General features: G+C 45.0%; 1 long non-coding RNA gene across 1 annotated transcript in view; it reads right to left on the bottom strand.

Annotated features, from left to right (window-relative positions):
• LOC130150976 (uncharacterized) overlaps positions 1-13,532 on the bottom strand; it is a 43,171-nt gene extending 29,639 nt beyond the window's left edge. Inside the window, exons 1-3 of the long non-coding RNA XR_008822450.1 lie at positions 13,164-13,532; positions 8,217-8,326; positions 5,407-5,518 (exon numbers count right to left, since the gene is read on the bottom strand). This is a non-coding gene — a long non-coding RNA (uncharacterized LOC130150976). The remainder of the gene's footprint in view (positions 1-5,406; positions 5,519-8,216; positions 8,327-13,163) is intronic.
• Positions 13,533-15,337: the final 1,805 nt, after the last annotated feature.

The raw sequence follows: 15,337 nt of genomic DNA, 5'->3' as shown, positions 1-15,337 counted from the left end.
AGAATCCTCTGCCTAGATGGTGTTTCTCAAGTGCATCCAAGTTTCATGAATTTCATTACAAGGTCACTTAGGAAGTTCTCTAGGGTGCCAATAAAGCCAGTTTTAAGCCCAAAAGGCTGCAGAAGCACTCACCTAAAAACTCATTATTTGTGTAACCACAGCTCTCTTCATTACTGTCCTGCTTCGTCAACAGAAATACCCATCTCTATCATTCATATAACTGTTATATATATGTTATATATAACAGTATACCAACTGTTGTCAGTAATTCCCACTTCTCTTTTGCCAGATACTCAAAGAAAATTCAGCTACTTCTACAATGAATGTAAGCCCTACCTCTGACATCTACCTTGGCCCTGAACTTGGTCAGTATGTCGCTAAGTTGGCAATACTTTCAAGTCAAATGTTGTATTCATATTGATGACTTCTTCTGAGTTCACTACGAGTTTTCCAAAGTTCCTTAGATTTGCAAGAAAAGGCTTTTGGAAACTTCTACCCATTTCACCGGCTCTCTCTGCTGTACTTATAAAAAAAGATCAACCTAAAAACACAGCTTCATCAGTGTCTGTCCTAACTTCAAATCCACACACCACCCAAACAAACCATCATCTTTTCAAGGTATTTATAGCCAGACAAAAAAATTGGCTAAAAAGATATGTCTTGTGTCTTCCTCGATTTTAATTAAGCAAACAGCTCAAAGCCACCTGTGCACACAGAGACAGCTACTCCTAAGCCCATCGCTATGTCTCCCTGGTTTTCCTCTCACTCTTCCTGTTTGCCCCCTGCCCACATCACCTAGATTCCACTTCGATGCCACTGATCTTGAATTAGATTGTAATGCCTTGTTGGAAGACCTTGTACCTTACTACTGACAGTGAAGCATGCAGGATGATGATAGCGCTAATCCTAACAGGAGCCTTCAAGCACTACTGAAATTCAATATAATCTGAATTTACGGCAAGTGTAAGAATCTACACCGAAAGCTATTTGCAAAGCATGGATTAGTGAAGTATCCTCAAATACAGAGCATGTTTTATTGAAACTGCAGATACCGCTTTCGCTACCTACATGTCAATACTGTTTTATAAGAATTAGCTCCTTTAAAAAACCAAACAAACCAGCCCAGAAACTCCAGTGTCTTAGGTTACCTGTATCTATGTGAAATGTAAAGGGAAAGACTAATGTTTAGATTATGCCCCCTCATACTTTTATATGAACATGGCTACATAGCTGAGAAACAAGGATACTGATGACAAGAAAAATAACCAAGTTAACAACAAAACTCTCTTTACCAAAGGCGCAGATATTTTACATACATAGCAATAAGATATATATCTTCTCTCAAGGGTGAATACACTAGTGCTTTCAGTATCAGCCTCAGTTAACGTGCTACAAACTTGCCACTCTTTCTGGTCTGATAGCAATCATGAAATACCATCCAATCACATAAACTGCTCTCTATGTCCTGGGGTCATATTTAAGCACAGGGGTCCACCCACACATAAAACTCGTTGGCAGGACCACAGTATTGAAGTTGTCTCAGATTTCTAGAAAAGTATGAATCAGCTTTCAGTACTTCCCTGTCTTTTCTTCTTCTTTTTTTTTTTTTTTTTTTTTTTGGAAAGGGAGGAGGGAAGGAGAATGAACGGAAAGGGAGAAGGGGGAGGATCACTAAACCTCAAACAGCTGAGATGCCGTGATACGTCATAAGTGAACTTGGTCACACAAAATCTCGCTGACCTTCCCATCATTTTGCAGGGTTGGGCCTCTTCCAGGAAAATATTTTTTTTTTAATATACTTTTTTTTCCACGGTTGCGCTAATTGGTTCATTTCTAGTTTCTAGAACTCCTGCAAATGACTGCTTCCTACAGGGCTTAGGATTCCATATTCTAAATGAACCACTGCAGAGATGCTAAACATGCAAAATAATCTTGTAAAATTTGCAGTGGAGTCTAGAAACGAAGCCAAGCAACCTGTACAGCCAAGCAAGCTGCACAAACACCTCTAAAAACTTACAACTGAGTTTGCAGATAAAAATATAAGCAAAATGATTTCATTTTTTCTTTTTTTCCTACCACAGACTGAATTACTTTAGATATTCAGATACAGACATCACAAGAAAGATTAAGCAGTACATGGAAAAGTTTGGCCTAAATTCATATGTCTGTGATAAACCAAATAGAATAGAAGTTTTAAACAGACAACTATGTTTTAGGTGTCAAACATTTCTTGACGTCTGTGGCAGTTGGCAGCTGCAAACATCCGACTGAAAGCCCCATCTGCTGCTTCACAGCTTCCAGTCGAGGATGTTTACAGTCGCTCACTGTCAACAGCAATACACATTCCTCAGCTGTTTACTTTACATTATTAACATGCAGAGACCTCCAAGCAGGTTAGTTAAGATCACTACAACTTCTGTTGCTGTGTTGCTACCTGCAGACGCACACAGGACTGTTTTTGTAAGTATTTACAAATGAAATAGAAGTATGACTTCCAAAGGAACATTTGCCAACAGCCTGGCATATTTTCTGTTCAAGCGTTACACTTCCAGAATTATGTTGCCTAGTTTACATCCCGTAAGAATTAAAATAAAGATGTATGAAAGAGCAACTTGCTTTACACTATTATATTTGTTTTGTCCTCCGTCACATTCATTACAAGAACTGCACTACTCTACAACTTGAGTTCGCTTATCAGCACAGTGACTAAAGATAGCAACCAACACGAAAATAGAACCAAACCCTTTCTAAGGGTGTTTCACTGCAGTGTCTGGGATGGCTTCCTTCCCCGCGGAACAGTGGATGCAAGGGAATTACGTGATACTAGAAGTTAGTTCATGCAACATTTGCTTCCAAATACAACTGTGGAAAAAACCCACCCAACCCACAGGGGACTGTGCGGAAGAGGGAGGAAGTGGTGTAGCAAGCTCTGCAAAGGCTTCAATAAAGTTCAAACCTGCTAGAAGATTTCTACAAATTATCTGAGCTAACCAGTTGCTGCTGTACTTCACATAGTTGGCAGAATGGCATTTCTCACCAAATGAAAAAGCCAAAAAAATCTGGCATAATAATGTCCTGGTTGTACAGTTCTGCTGTTTGTTTTTCATTCTATCTGCCATTTCTTTATTAAGTTAATGATGGGGAAAATTAAAGATTAATCACTCAACTATTTTCCTGAAGTCATATGAAACCACAGCAGGCAAGCAGAGTGATTATATCACTCTAATTAGAAGGGTTTTTTTCCTTGAAACTTTCTTGCCCCCAAATGAAATTATCGCACTGTAAACCGAGTAGGTTATGAAAAGACCGTAGCTGGAACGCAGAAGCCTGTGGTGTATTTACTCAAACTGATAAGTGTGAAGGATCTCTATAAATCACTTTCAAAACTCAGGGTTATATTTTCTATACTAAGGTTAAGAAAATTAATCTTTCAGGCAGCAGGTGAAAACAAGCAGAATTATATTGGGGCCTTTCCTTTTATTCAATACCAACTTTGAGCTATTAAAGCTTCCTAGGGAACCACATTTTCTCAATGGGTCAAGTCACTAAGGAAACAAAGCAAACTTTATCAGTGCTGCACAACTCTACATTCCAGAAATTCCTAGCATTTGGCATCTATATACCATGCCAGAGCCACAGGATCCACTCGCCTTCTCCTTAGCAGAACTCCATGAAACTCTCAGTAAGGTGCCCAACTTGACAAAGTTGCCAATACAAGGAAGTACTGACGTCCCTGCGTGAGCTCTACTGAAGGACAAGAGGGTAAGGGAATATATTTCCTATAACAATACCTTTGGGGAGGGGAAGAAAAAAAAAAGAAAAGAAAAAAAAAAAAGTGTTCCTCTTCCAGCAAGTTTCATCTTATTTATCACAAGCCAGCTAAGAAAAACACAAATAATCACCTTGCAAAACAATATATATGGACTGTAAAAACAAAGGCTAAAAAAAAAATAAAAATCTTTATATGCAAATCACTGATTGCAGAATGAAAAGATTTCAGCTTCATTACACCTAGTCATGAAACAGATTAGCCTTTCATTTGTAAATGTATCCGCCTAATATCTACAACTTAAAGGGGGAAAAAGTAGGGAGACTATAAAATGCCGCTACTTTGAATTAATTAGATGAAGGACATTATGTCAGCCACAACGTGCAATTCCACTCCATGTATGGCTTCCTTTCCACTTTTAAAAGACATCAAACAGATTTATATCTGTACGAAAGTCAAGGCAAGGTCAACCTAAAACTGTGAGGCATTTTATCAGTATGGACTGTTAGGCAAGAGAATGCAATCAGTTATCTTTACTGCTCTGTTTTTTAATTTGTACAGTATTCTTATAAAGGTGTTTAGGCAGAAAGTGTCCAAGACTCAACAATCAAGAGGGCTTGATACATGCTGGTCTTGACAAGGTTTTGAACAAACATAAGTTAAGACAAAAGGAGCAACATTCTAACTTTTCAATGTCTTCATGAATTTACACTCCATGTCACAGAAGGAGAAAGGGGCACACTAGTCGCACTTAAGCACCTTTCAGTTCAAAAACAGTGGAACTGTTTTTCTCTCACCCCCCTGAATTTTCCAAGCCAGAAGAATGCATTATTGGTGATAAAGGGAGAAAAAAACCCAAACTAACAAAGAAAAACCAACCAATACCCCCCACCCCCTCCCCATAAAAAAGCAACTAAACCAAAATTTTCCAAGTGCTGCTAGAATCCAAACACAGGACCTCTACATTTCCCATCACCCTCCACACAGATGAGATAATACGCAAACTCAGACAGGCAAATTAGTTTTTAATCATATCAGACCTTACACTGGAATACTAACAGATAAAAATGCAAATTCAAAGTGGCATAGAGCTTGAAAAAAACCTTAACTTGTGACAATTGTTTTCTAACTTGCTTTGTAGGACACATTCTCAAACTTCCTGGTCAAAAACCTGAAGATCATCATTAAATATGGGAAAAAAATTATTCCTCCTCTTCCTGTCACTGACAGCACAGGAAGATTAAGCACACATTACTTACATTAACTCAAGTTCACAGCTGATATAATACAGCACGAGTATATCCAACTGTTGCTGATGAATCCAATTCTCCCAACTGCATTTGAACTCACTCTAAAATGCCTCAAGAAGCAGGCTTCCCCTGTGCTGAGCATGCAGTTGCAGACAAGTAGTTGAAATTACGCACCAAATGAGATACAGAACATCCAAACACTGGGAAAGAGATGCTAAAGCTATTGGTAAAAGTATGCACAACACTTAGCGCATTTTCTTGAGCCTCTTCCCAAGACTCTCTCCTCAATGTGTCTAATAATTTGGAATTTTAACCATCTTTTAATCCATCCAGGCGAATGAATGCTATGGTGCACCTCAGTAGAAAAAGTGGAGAAAAAGAACTTACTTCTTGGATACCAGCTGATCCTACTTCAGTTCGCTTCATGCAAGATACCCACAACTCCAGGGAGAATTGCATTCTTTGGCCACTGAAAACTTCTCCTCAGATTTCCAGTAATCTGTATCACACACATGAACAGAAGTTATTGTCATTCCAGAAGTTCAGCAGTTCAGATCACATAGTTCTCATTATTAGGACTGTCTGCAAGAAGCCAGATCGTCTTTAACAACCATTATTAAAACCCTGTCCTTTTCTGGTATAGGCATTTAAAACTTAGAATGTGTCTAAAGTGACACATTACTCCTGAATGCAGCTGTGTCTCAATTAGGGGAGATAAAGGTTAACCGCTAAGGCAGCATAAGTACTCAGAACCTATATTGAAGTAGTTAAATTTCCCACCAGAGATAGGCATAATGACTTGTCTTATTTATTATCTTAAGAAACGTACAGATTACACAACCAAAACCAATCACACAATAAATCTGAGATCGAGCATCACTTCAGAAAGGCAAAATCCCCGGAGTCCTCCTAGTTAAGCCTTTAAGGTGGAGAAGGGAATTTATTCACACAATCATTCTGGAGGAAAAGGGACATACAGAACCCCTTGCAGATGGATGGATGGACAGATACACAAGACAGAATCAGATTATCAGGAGAAAACCAAAGAAATACAGAAATAGAGACTGAGAAGAGCATGGAAAGAACACAATAAGGGGGACTCAAGTAAACCAGCCTGTAGATGGAGAAGAATACACATGAGACTTCTGAAACCTCAGTTATGAGCACACAACAAAAGCAAAAGAAATGCAGTAAAGTAGGGCTTATTAATGGAAAGGTATATACTCAAAATATATTATTTATCAATTTGCACTCCTGACACCTTTTGAAGGTACCTGAACCAGTTCTGTATGTGACTGCATGAAACGAGGATGGCCTTTGATAAACACATCGTCTGTGCCAATCAACCAACTCCAGCAACAAGTGAGGACAAAGGAGGGATATCAGCGCTATTTATGCTCTGCTAGAGAATCAGCGAACAGTACAGTGTTCTCCACACTTCAGTGTCACAAGGGCATCACTGTGAAGCCCACAAACCTTAAGTATTGTCCAGAAAAGAAGGTGCAATAGGCTCAACTGTCCTTTTGTATCAGCTGGCAGAAGCAGACGATACCTAGATGGTTCAGAGCACTACCCTACTTATTGGCAGAGCGAAGCATCGTACCAATCGCTGTTCTACTGTGGAGCAGAGCAGGCAACCAGCCTGAAGCTGTGCGTAAGTGTGCACTACTGTGTCAGTTCCCGATGCAGAACGCTTGAGCTGGCGGTTTTCTATTTCAGATAAATACAAAGACCACGTACTGGGTCAATACAAGAATATAAAGAGTGCATACTGGACAAGAAAACAGCCCCTAATGGCAATAACTTTTTCCTCATGGTTATCTGGGAAAAGCATTACCCAAGAGAGCGTAACATATCAGATCCCAAGCTTAGCAAAGAACATTTACTTAGATTTAACAGCATGAACAAACTACCTATAGCACACAACATATTCAGCCTCATTGTCCATATTCAAAGGGAAGGTGAAATACAGCTGCAGTGAGAAAAAGCACAGGGGACATGCTATAGGCAGCAGGTGGTCCATATCAGAGATCCCTGCACACAGGAGCAAACATGCATTTGGGCTGACCAGAACCATCTTCAAACACAAAACTTTGCCCCAACATCCTCCAACAATTTTTAGAATGCTTTTGTCCTCTATTTTGCAAACTGAACTGTCTCCTAACTTAGATCTCATGTCCTTTATTCAGGTAATTTGCTCTAAAGTCACCTCTCTGGGGAAATGTATTTTATAACCTGCTGTACTCGAAGAAAAGCAAAGACTTGAACTCTGATCCTTGCACTGGTCCAGTGACCCACAGCTCATACGCTACAAGTTTACCCTCATATTTCTGACTTCAGCACCAGGAAATTAATGCAGGAATCTGTTCTGCTTGCCCATAGCCAGGACACAGCACCCATCCCAACTCCCTCGCAAATACGGCAAAGGCAATTTTTCCTCCTCCCATCACTCCCTCACTCATACAGAGCTCAAACAAGCAACTGGGACATAAAGACTCTTAGAATAATTAGCACAATCATCATGTTTGTCCTTCATCTCAGTAGATCAAAACAAATACAGCCTCCGACCACAAGACAAATTTAATTAACATGCTCCATAGTGAACTGCACAAGCCCCAGGTGCTGCAAAGGAGTCTGCAAGGCTTCAGCTTACACTTTTTTACCTACAAGTTTATGCAATGCATTGATTACTCTTGTCCCAGAGGTACTTAAACATTACCAGAAATTAGTGCTAGATGCAAGAGAACTTCTGGGTACTATGTTAAGTAATACATCCACTAAAAGTGTATATAATGTGACTTTGTTACCACCACCGTGTGCTAACGTAATTTAGAAAACTCTTTGTTTATTCATAGCACTATGCAAGTAAAATATAACAGCAACATTTAAGAACAAAAATAGAGGTCATGTGCAGCAAATGCATTAACCTTTGCACACACACAGACGGGGCAATACACCTACTCAAGTCCCATTCTTCATTCATTTCCAACAGCCTCCCCTTTCCCTGGGTACGACCAGGCTTGTGGCATGAGGAAACAGAATGAGGCCTCAAGGTAGTTAAACACTTGCTTGTTCCCACAGTTTGTAATTAAATACTCTGACCTATGGGATAAAATGGTTACATCATACTGACAGGGCCATGGACATGAACCCTGTTAATGTTACACTTTCAAATTTCTCTTAAACTGTATTCTCACCAGTGTGAAAAGGTCTTTCCTCCCAGCCTTCCAGAAGCAGAAGCTACAAGAGACTAAATGTGCACATGGAAAATAACATCCATGAAGTTGAAGAGAGAAACAATCCAGTCCTACAAAGAGAAGAGAGAGGAGAAAGCATTAGATTGACCATCTAAGGAAGAGGCAAAGGCTTACCAGTGTAAGTGTCCTAACTAAGCCACTGTGGAAGCATCAAACTGCTCGAGAAACAACTACGCAGAAATCAACACTGACACGCCAAAAGGCACACACACTACGAAGTCCCACAAGAGGAAAAGTCAGAGCAAGCCTCCTCTTGGAACAGCTAAAACAGAGCTGCATGCAAGAGACGGAGACAGGTAGGAAGACGGCACAAAGAGAGAAGAAATCCTACTGTTAGCTTCAAGTGTTGGGAGCTTAAAATTATCCTCCTTCCTCACCTTCACCCAAAAATTTCCAGTATGTCACAGAAAGTTACTCTAAGTGCTACCCCCACTCAACACAGATCCAAACAGGTGACATAACTGCATTTTGCTCCTGATAGCAGAAATAATTGCACAGAAGTTACAGAAAAGGAACAGAAAAGGGGACAGAAGGACACCTATAAAACAGTTTCCTATCCAAAAAAATTGTCTGATATTTATTATCAAAGAAAACCCCCAGGGATAAATGTAGCTTTTGTAGTCAGCTAAAAATTACAGCAATTAGAACGTATCTTGACAGCTCCAAGAACAGCTCAGTTGCTTAGACTTATAGAAAGTTTATAATCAACTTGCCACAAAAGCTTTAATTTAGAACACGTGACATTGAAGGGAAGAAAAAAAAAAACCCAACAAACAACTACACTGAAGCAAGACCAGACTTTATTTTTCAAATGTATTAATAACTAATCCTCTTGGGATTATGTCAAGCATGTCACATTAGGATGGCTTGGGCTCACCTTGACCGGCAAGTATGTTAAAATGCGACTAAACCCATCTACATTTGCACTCCAGCTCGTGCTTCTTTTAAATTTCAAATGGTTACAAAGGAAAGGCATCTGTGGGACGAACGCTAATCAAGACCACACTATCATCCTGTTTTATTCAACATTAAGTGTCACAGGAAAAAGTAGTCTTAGAGAATAATGTCAAACTTATCTTCTACACACCTGAATTTAAGAGAGAAGGGGGAACTTTTCTCTGCCAAATCTACTTGCTGTGGTAGGTTCTGTTATTACAAAAGGTACATTTATACAGCACAAATTTTAGGTGCTAGAGGTTATATATGTAAATGGTTGGATTAACAAACCAGAGCTGAGAATGAGCTTTGCCTGTTTCTGTTCACGTGTGGCTGATGTTACATTCCTTTCATGCAATGCCATAATCTTCAGTAAATGACTTCACATTATCCTCCTCAGAGTAATCTAGGAATGCAGATAGGAAGAACACCAACCACCACCCTCATATGACTCTCCCTCTTAACCCTCAAGGGTTTAGTCGCCTGACAGAGTTTTAGATACAAGTAAAACTTTATAGACATCTGTGCTCAGCTGCTACCACCCTCCAAGCACACAACCTTCTGCCAGCCGGTACATGTACCAACACCGAAGCCTTCGTAACATCGCTTTAACCAGTACTGCGTGGCCAAGCCTTCACGTGGCCTTCAAATCCCCTGCTTGCCCTGTCACTCCTAACCACCAAAATGCAGGAATGTACTTTTCAAAGTGCAACTTCCAGATCTGTCCTTTAATCCAAGAATAAGATCAGGAGTTTGGGAACGGACCGGCTGCACCAGAAAACTTTTTGTACAATACAAACACTAGGACAAGAAGCATTCTGGTTTAAATCCCCCCTACGGCTGTCTCAGCCACAAACCAAACTGTGGCTTTCATCACCCCGCTGAATGTGCTTATGTCTCTGTGGTGATGCCATCCATGCTTTGTCCAGCGATTTCAACGGGAGAGGCTCAGCCCAGGAGGTGCTCCTGCCACCCAGGAGAGCAACACATTCAAATTACTCCTCCAAATCAGCAAGATGACCTAAAGAAGAGCCTTTGGAAAAGGGGACCTTGCTCAGGCATCTCATTCCAGGACAGTGTTTCCAACTGCAAATAACACAAATGGATCTACACCTTCACCCAGCTAGACTCAAGACCCAAGCCTCTACAAAAGCTGACCTGCATGGTGGATCTCTATCCACACATCCGCTGGCCAGCTGAGGCACTCCGCTTGTCCTCCAAGGTGGCCAGAAGACACCTTGCATGGCCTTTCCCTGCAGCTCCTACAGACCGAACAGGTGCCAACTCTGGGCTACTGGGCATCAGAGCAGCTGCAGCTCAGGCATCTGCACACTCCAGCCCTTAAGCTACCTTGGATTTTTTTGCCTCCTCTGTCTGTCAACTCCACAGAAAGTACAGACATGCTGTTGGCATATTTATCTTCACTCAGCTTTCTGAAGATTCAGTGAAATGAGTCACGTGCAGCGCTTGTATCTATTGTACTAAAATAAACAAAACTCAACCACAGGATCTCTTCTTAGTATTCAAAGCACTTGCACATTGGTGGACACAGCCCTGATGAAAACGCTCCCTCAGATGCTCCCCCCCCAGCTCTGGATTTAACAGCTCCTAACCCTACAGAGTGGCAGGGCAGTTACTGGGCTGCAAATGCAGCTTCAACATCATATCTGACTGCACGGTTAGGGAAGAGGATTTCAGCTACATAACCAGCATTGAAAAAATAGCTTAGAAAAGTACAGGAGCACTGCCAGGGCTCTAACTTTATAAGTAGATTTATAATTAAGAGTAAGAGCTATTAATAAGTTTTCAATGGTAACAGCAAGGAGCTAATAACCTATTAGGAATCACAGACACTGCATTTAACATTTAGTATTTCCCTCACTTCCCACGAGAAAATTGATCGACTTATAAATTCAACATATGACACGAGGTCTCAACACATGAAAAATATTGCTGGCAACATTAACCTCACTGGGAAACCCATCCTTCAGAAAGTGAACACAGTAGAAATTAATCTTTACCCAGATCTTTTGACAGCAACCTCGTAAGTAATGCTTCCACTCTCAGTATCTACATGAGTTTTGGTATCTATACAAGCTATGGACAACAGCCCTAAAACAGGTAGTACGCATTTTAACATAGATGTACTAGGTTTGACTTTAAGAGCCAAAGTTGGGGTCTTTTTTTTTTTTTTTTTTTTTGGGGGGGGGGGGGGGAGGGGGACATGTTATCTTCTGTGATCAACCCATTTCAATTGAGCCTTCTCCATCCAAACAGCTGGAGTTTAGAAGAGCTTAAAACAAAAAAAAGTGAGCCATTGCATTTTGACTCGCAGGAGACGCAGAGGTAACCTTCAAGGTTACCTTGCCTTATGCAGGGCCTCAGGAAGGAGAAAAAACACAGTTTCAGCAAAGGAATTTCTTGCCTGGCTGGGGGCCACACCCGCCACAACACTGATGGCAGGAAAGCATTTGGATTCACAGTTCTACCCCTAGCACCCGGCCGGAGGCGAATCAAAACTTTCTCATTTTTGGAGAAGAAAAGAAACTCTTGCTCAATAAGTAGCAATTATGCTGCAGAATTTATATGCTGAGCACGGCTGAACGTAGGAACACCAGATCAGTCAACCATAGCTTTAGCGCTTTGAGTATGATTAACAGAATGAACTTTCAAAGGTCAATTAAATGTCAACACATTTTAAAGAGATATTCTTCTTAAGTTGGGGCGATGTGTAACAGTACCTTCCAAAGCTACTGTGCCACTTTCACCTTGAAATTCTACCTATCCTATACGTACATGTGCAGATATAAAGATGATACCTAATTAACCTTTGATAAAAAATAATAGGTATTTATGCTCCCAGCTTTCCTATCGCTGTCTTACTTGTGTCTCACCAAGTACAGGGAGACACTCTCCTCTCCCCTAAATTTCATTTCAACTGTTCAGGGTGTGAGTGAAGGGAGAAGAAAAAGAGCAAGAACACTTTGAAAGCCTAATAATTTACTACATGAAAATGAGAAAAGGCTTTTGATACGCAGCTGAGCTCTTCTGCCTGGATGTAAATCTGGAGGGGGGGGGGGTGGTGGTGCGGTGGACAGCAACACACAGAGTGTAGCATAATTCATTATGAACACATTAATCATTGTTTTAGTCAGCCCAAAGATATATCTTTTCACTTCTAAACATTTCTGGAAATCCAAATTTCAGGTAACTAGCTCAAGCCATCCTAAAACTAACACTGAAGAGCTGGCACTCTGTACAGATCCATTTAAATCACCTCTCGAACTGGACACTCAAATCACTAGCGCGTTTAAAAAAATATAAGAATCTCCATCTGGGTACAAAGTGAAAGGACCAAAATCCTGACCAAGGCCCGACAACACTGCTATAACCACTCTGACACGGGCGAGATGTGCTCAAGAGCAGAGCTGAAGAATTACGTAGGAGTTGAGAGAAAACAGCGGAGAGTCGCACTTTGTGCGGATGCGAGTAAAAAACCGGGCTGGAGAGTTCTGCGCCTGCCAGGGCAGCGGTGCCCGCCCCGCCCCGCAGGTGTCTCGGCCGCCCCGCGCAGCGGGGAGCGGAGTGCGGGGAGGTGCCCGGCCCGGCAGCCGGGGCAGTGCCCGCCGGCCTGAGGCCGGTGCCCCGGGCAGCAGCACGCCGCCGGCCGCCCCGCAGGCGGGACCAGGGCAGGCAACCTGCAAACTTTGCGGGAAGTTCCCGGCCGCGGGGACCGCTTAACGCCCGCCGGGCTGCCCGCGGCCCGCCAGGCACGGCCGCCCGCCCAGCGCTGCCGCGGCTCCGTCCCGTCCCGTCGCACCTGCGGCCCCGGCCGGCGCCCGCCTCGCCCACGACAGCCGCCCGGCAGCGCAGCCCGGCCCGGCCCGGCGCGGCTCCCGCAGGTGCCCCGGCCCGTCCGCGCTGCCCCGGCCCGCCGCCCCCGCTCCTCACCTGGCCGGGTCCCGCCGGGCCGCGGCGCCGCGCCCAACTTTGCCGCTCTGGGCGAAACTTGCGGCAGGCAGCGGCCCCGCTCCCGGCCGCCGCCTACCAGCCCGTCCCGTCCCGCGGGGCGGGGGCCGGGCCCGGTCCCCCGCCGGGCCCTGCCACAGGGGCGGGGAAGGGGGCGGAGGGAGGCGAGCCGCCCCCAGGCGCCGACGCGGCCGGGGCGGGCCGGGCCGGGCATTGTACGCCCCCGGGGCGCCCTTCCCGGCGGGGGAGGGGGCGCAGGCTCCTCCTCCCCTCGCCATGTTCTTTGTTTCTCCCGCCTTTCCCGGCCGTTCCCCCTCACGGCCGCGGGCCCCGCGGCGCCGCCGGCCCCCGGTGCCCCCCCCCGCTCCCACTGCTGCGGGGCCGGAGGAGCGGGGCCGCCCCGGCCGCAGGTGACCGCCCGGCTGCCCCCGCCCAGCGCCCGAGCGCCGCCCCTCCCGCCGGAGGGGATCCCGTACCGCTCCGCCAATTAGCTCAGGGGGAAAGGGGCAGCCCCGGCCAATGAGGCGCCGGGGATCTCGGAGTGTCCCCCAGGGTGAGCCAATGGGGCGGGGAGCAGCGGGCAGGCGGCCCGCCTCCCAGCGCGCGGCGCGCAGACCCGGGGCGGCCGCCGGCCGGCAGCGTAGCGGGGTGGGCGCAGCAGCCGCGGGCCTGGCTTGCGGCTCCGGTGCCGGGAGGGGCGGAGGCGGCTCGCTGGGCTCGGGCGTGCGGAGCAGAAAGAAGCGGGGGCCGCCGCGGCGCGTCCCTGCCAGGCCCCGCCGGCCCGCGGCGCGCCTCGGCCGATGGCCCCTCAGCGGCGCGGCCGGGCGGTGGGTGCCCGGGCCCGCGGGGCCTGCTGGCCCCTTGCCAGCACCCCGGCCTGCAGCGGCGCCTCGCCTGTCTCCCCGGGTGCCTTCTTAGTGAGGAGGGAGGGTAGGCGGCAAAAAGGGCTTGGGGGAAAGCGGAGTGACATCCCTCCCGGGGTGCAGAGAGAAGCTGGCGCGGCCCGGAGCAGCCCCCACCGCGCACTCAGCGGTGTCTGCCACGGACACAGGCCTCCTCTGACGAGCACCTTCCGTCGGCTTCGGACTGTAAGGAACTCAACGTCCCTTACATACCCAGGGAGTGAGCAGAAGAAATAACGGTAATTCGGTGATGAATCCACCATCTTGGCATCTCGTTGCCTTTCCCATGCCGATGTTACACTCCTTTGGTGACCCAAAAATACACTCCACTCAATCCTACCCAGTAAGTCACAGTTACACACCCCAAAACTGTATTTATTGTTTAATCTCAAAAATATGTAACCTTGTTGCTTGGACTTCTGTTGTGTAATTCCAGTCCTCAAGTTCTGGCAAATTTTTCTGGGGCGATCATCCTTTTTTTCTCCTGGCTGTCCTGCCCAGACCCACCATCAGGAAATTTAACCAGTATACCTCATAATTTAGTGCCAAGATCAGGGATGAGCCTGTTAAACTTTAGAGACATGTAATGCCAGCTCCTGGATCTTCCTTCTGCGGGGGAGCGTTCCCTTGTGGCACCTCCCTTTAGCCAGCATCTCACCCACCCTGCAGCACCTCACCAACTTTCCATGAAATCATGTACCAAATGCTGACTGAGGTCTAGTGATGCTGGATCTTCTGTCTTCTCTTCATTCAAGAACATCACTTCTCAGAGAAGGTGATGTGATTGCCTGACAAAATTTAGCTTTGGCAAAGCCCTGTTGCATTTTATTCCACTTTCCACTTAACTTCCACCAGTTTCATTACATTTTCCTTAAATGTTTCCTCTCAATCCTTAGTGTCTTGACAGTGGCAGACAAGTAGTCTGCGGTTGCTTGTCGCTAGTTTGAACACTGGCAGTAAGAGCACTCTGGTGGCTAGCCCATGTGTGCTTCCTCCTGCCTGGGAAGAACATCTCTGACTCTTGCCTTTTAATGGGAATTGCCATAGGAGGAGTCCCATGCCATAGATATAAGAGTAACAGAGGCTAATTCCAGCTTGTATGCCATATACTGTTGTCTTGTGGCTGTGGGAGAGTCATCAGTATTACAATGAACAAAACCAGATTTGGCTGAACTTGGATTTTTCTCCCGTACATGGCATGGAGGTCCTTCTTTCTCAGCCTTTTCTCTTGAGAGCTGGGTATTACTGCATAAG

This window comes from Falco biarmicus, chromosome 6 (assembly GCF_023638135.1).
Source record: "Falco biarmicus isolate bFalBia1 chromosome 6, bFalBia1.pri, whole genome shotgun sequence".
NCBI lineage: Eukaryota > Metazoa > Chordata > Aves > Falconiformes > Falconidae > Falco > Falco biarmicus.
Note: the sequence above shows the minus strand (reverse complement) of the source record. Positions and strands in the feature narration are given on the sequence as shown.